Raw genomic sequence first — 4,842 nt, 5'->3', positions numbered from 1 at the left:
GTTGACACTTAATATGAAATTCCAGACAGCTGTGATTATTTTTTACTTTTGTCATTTTTCATCAAGCAACAGAGGACCAATGCAACAGGAACACAAATGTGAAATCATGGGCTGACTGAGACAATTCTGTCCATGTAAAGATCCTCTGGAAAAAGACTCCGAGAGTTATAACTACTGTAGTATAAACATAGGAACTAAGTTAAACTTGTACATTTCTGTTGATCACGCCGTTATGTTGCCTCAAATAGTTTTAGAAGAGAAAAAAAAAAAATATATCCTTGTTTTCCACACTATGTGTGTTGTTCCCAAAAGAATGACTGTTTTGGTTCATCAGTGAATTCACTATCCAGGAGAGACTGTGGTATATATTTTAAACCTGTTGGGCCAATGAGAAAAGAACCACACCGGAGATAATGATGAACGTTTGGCTGAACCTCATCACTCGAACTCCAGCTTCAAGAATGTGTTTTCATGCCCGGCCTTTGTTCCTCCATAAATGTGTCCTTTAGTTTCAAACAGATCTTTATAGTTTGTGCTTCATAAGCCAATTCTTATTATTATTTCTGGGGGACTCTTCTTCAAAGAGCTTGCCAATGAAGATTTAAAGACAGAGCAGGAGCTTCTTCCAGGAGTTCTGAGCCTTGGTTGTGGACAAAACAATCTTAAGTTGGGCAGCTTTCCTCAACACAAAAAAAAGTTATTAATGGTCATTGAACCGTAACTAGGACTTTATCAGAAACTCAAAGCTTGGGGGATAAAAAGGAGCAAGAGAATACTGTAACAAACTTCGTACAGAGTTCGGTCTATTAATTGTTTCATGTTAGATATTCTATGTGTTTACCTCAATTGAAAAAAAAAAGAATGTTTTTGCTAGTATCAGATCTGCTGTGGAATTGGTATTGTATGTCCATGAATTCTTCTTTTCTCAGCACGTGTTCCTCACTAGAAGAAAATGCTGTTACCTTTAAGCTTTGTCAAATTTACATTAAAATACTTGTATGAGGACTGTGACGTTATGTTAAAAAAAAGGTGTTAAGTCACAAAATGCGGTAATAAATATTTCATTTTTGATTTTTTGTTAGGCTTTTGCGTTTTTAATGGTTTTAGGACAAGGCTGCACAATGCCAACTCTATACAGTGTTAAAAGTAAGTTTTTCTCCCCAGCAGTTGAGTTTATTTTAAACTTATCAATAATTTTTAAGGTAATCATCTGTGGCCTTTCAATGTCTATTTGGCCTCTAAGTTCCACCAGCAGAAAACTTCTAAAGGTACGAAACTGTGTACATGATGAGTCAGGTTGAAAGATCCCCTTGAACATGCTCAACCTCCTTTTTAGACGCATGATGATAAAAAATATATACTTTCAGATAAAGCTTTTCATGGTCATCCTCCGCCAGAATAAAGGACTTTTCAGGGTTAATTTTACAACGTAAGAAATAATGTCTGTGCTCAAAGGTAATTTATCTGCCTGTGTTTTTCCTCTGCCTGTCTTACTACAATATTGTTGGATATGTAAATGAAAATTTACATATGGGTGTTCATAGATAAGTAAACAACTTCTATGGAGTTTGAAATTCTGACTTTAAAAGATTACTTAATCATTAATATTTTATAAATTATATTGTGGTGTATTTTTATTTCAGACACATCCATGTGCAGGGATGCTAGTGTGATGATTTGATAACTAAACTTAAATTTTTTTCTGAAAACAAAACAAAACAAAATGGATGGTATAATGCCATTTTCAAAATTTTATGCAACATTCCTGGAAATCTATACCGTTAGCTTATTGATACTGCACAAACAATGTCTGCTAAAGTGTGCAAAAAGGGTGAGGCATGTCCCCTCAATTTTCAAATAAATGTACTATCCTGGAATTTTTTAACTCTTAAATTTTGAATCTTTGTTTAGAAAGAATAATATCATAAACTTTAGCTAGATATGTGATGTCAACCAGCTAAGGAAATTATTCATTATCTCTGCAAACTTAAACTTGGAAGAAATCCATAGTTATTATTTGGGGCTCTTCCATCTTTCCATTTCAGACAGCATTTATGGAGGTTCTATATAAATGAACAAGGAAATAAACTTCTATTGTTTTGTATTATATTTAGTTAGGTAGAATTTTTACAAATACATTTCAGTTTAAGTGGTGTGTTGCTGTTTAAACATAGAAATAATGCTTCTGACACAAACTAACTTAATAGAGAAATTCTGTGCCACTTGGGAAAGAGAGATAGCTTTCCTCTCATTTTTGCTATTCTATTTTACATGAAGTCTTTTTGTAAATTTTAAATATTTGCCTATTTTTACTTTAAATACTTTTATGTAAACTCTGAAAATTCCCCATTATAAATCAACTCTCACATCAGGTAGGAAAAAGAACCTTTTTTTCTTTCCACTCAGTAAATTCTGAAGGGTTTACTTGGTAATTGGCTCATGTTTGGGATGTGTTTTATGCAATTATCAAGTTATCTCATTGAAGTTTAGAGACCAGAGCTCTCAACTCTTGGTTTTAATGAATAAAGTCATCTCATGCTTAGTTTATTCGTCAAACCCATGTCCTATCATGTTAACTTTAACCTTCTTAAATATTTGGAGATGAATGATAATTGTAATATTTGTTTGCATTACCTTGCTCTCCCCCAGCCCCAACCCCATGATAACACAGAGAAGTGATAGATTTGTCCAATTTTTATAATGATTTTTTTACACCACCCCGGAAGGCACTTGCTCCTATCTCGGGTTTACTATTTAGTGTAAAGAGTTCCGATTTGGGTATATTTAAGAAAGACTCAGCTGTCAAAAGCAAAGAAACTGGGAATGGTGTTTTGACAACCATATAGTGTTAAAGGAAATACTGTAGTCTGAATAAAATTGCTTATGTTCTCCAAAACAAGAGTAATATAAAAACACTTTTTTATTTATATGAAAAAGCAAAAGCAGAAATAAATTCCAAAGGTTTCCCTTTCTTTAAGAAATTCTGAGAGAACTGCAGTCGCCATCTGTTAAGGGTTGGGAATTGAGCAAGAAGCCACATTTTAAACGAAAAAGAGAGAAAAGACCAGGGAAGTCTGTGTCTTCCGTCCACCCCTCCTCTCTCCCACCCCCTAGGTCAGCACCCCTCACGCCCCCCAGCTCTCACCCTCGTTAGAGTCCACCAGGATCCTCCTGCCTCCTCACCCCTTCCCGCCCCCGCGGGCCTGTTAACCCGGAGCAGATTTGGGAAGGGAAATGTGGCTAATATCTCTAGCAGCTGTCAAAGGAGGGACCTTCCTTCAAAGGGACTGGACAGGGATCCTCCACAAGTTCTCCATTAGCCTAGCAGGCCAGCAATTTGATAAGGAGCCTGGACCTCCGCTACAAGTTGCCACTCAGTTAGAAAGTCCGGTGTCCGGGTGTCTGGATGCGCGGAGTGGCCCCAGCTTCGCGGCCGCAGCCCCCGCCGCCCACCCAGCGGGGTTGGTGCAGACGTGCGTCCCGGAGCCTGAGAGGAGGCAGGACAGAGGCTTGGGCCGCGGCAGAGGGGCGTGCAGAGGGCTACCCTGGCCCTCACCTGGCCTTCCCTGGGCGTGTGTGTTAGAGTTAGACCAACGTATTGCAAACTATGGGGGCACCGGGGAGCCCGTCCCAGTTACAGTTGCAGTCATCAACTCAGGGCGTCGCGCGCCGGGGCGGGCCCCCTCCGTCGGGGCTCGGGCTGGGAGAAAGTGCCGCGCGGGGGAAATGCTGGTCTGATGGGGGAGGCCGGTCAGATTGTGATGAGAATGCAGACCGTCGGGGCAGTGTTTGAAGGGAGGTTTTAATATTAATAGTTTCGGTGTAGAGACAGAAGGGAGATTGCGTCTACGGCTCCTCCGGGCAGACTCTGGGTGACAGGGATGATGGATGATCCGGCAGAGCCCAACAGCTCCTCCCCCCCAGCCCCAACAGTGTCAAAGCTACTTTAGTTGAAGCTTTAGAAATAAAATAAACAGCATCGCCACCCCCCTTACTCTTAGTACACCTCTACCCTATCCCCCCGCTTTCCGATATCGATTTATGGATCATTATGAATCAATTACTGCTCTCGATACCTTCCCACTGGCTTAAATAAAACAGTCGAAAGATGAAAACGTGGGGTTCGGTGGAGATTTTTTTTCCCTGACAAGAACAATCGCAAAATCCATTATCTCATAATCAGAGGCGCTGGGTGAGGAGGTGAAGAGAAAGGACGGGGTCACCCAGTAAATAACTGGGGGGAACGCAGGAAGGGGGGTGTCGCCCAGATGCTGCCTTTGTTTTCTTTCAGATGGGTTTTGTTGGTTTGTTTGTTTGGTGTTTGGGGAGCGGGGTAAACTCGCGTGAGAATTAGATGCCTACAAGTTTTGTGACCTAATTATTTAACTCCTTTGGAGAAACCCCTTTGAATGTGTGTCTCGGCAAACATCAGATGTTGTTGGTAGTGAGGTCACACATGGGAAAAGGTGTGGAGGAATGGGTCCGTCTGGAGGGCGGATTTTCACTTTGTTGTGAGCAACTGTGCGCGGGAGGGTTGGCCGCCGGGTGGGGAGACCGTCCCTCTCCCCTCGCCCCCCGCCGCTGGCTGTTTTTGTCGTTGGAACTGGTTTGGATCTGGGGCTGGCCGTCCCCTTTCGCCCCCACCCCCACCTCGGCCGCCCGAGGCTTTTCTTCCCTCTCCTGCCTCTTCCGCGGCGGGGCTCGAGGTTCTCTAGGTGTTTCTATGACTACATTGTGTGTGTGGGAGGGTCAGACGTGGGGGTTGCCCGCGAGAGGGCCGTTCCTGGGCGATCATTTATCAATGTCACCCACATAATGATTCTCTCTGCAGCCTCCTATTGA

This window comes from Pongo abelii, chromosome 16 (genome assembly GCF_028885655.2).
Source record: "Pongo abelii isolate AG06213 chromosome 16, NHGRI_mPonAbe1-v2.0_pri, whole genome shotgun sequence".
Classification (NCBI taxonomy): domain Eukaryota; kingdom Metazoa; phylum Chordata; class Mammalia; order Primates; family Hominidae; genus Pongo; species Pongo abelii.
Note: the sequence above shows the minus strand (reverse complement) of the source record.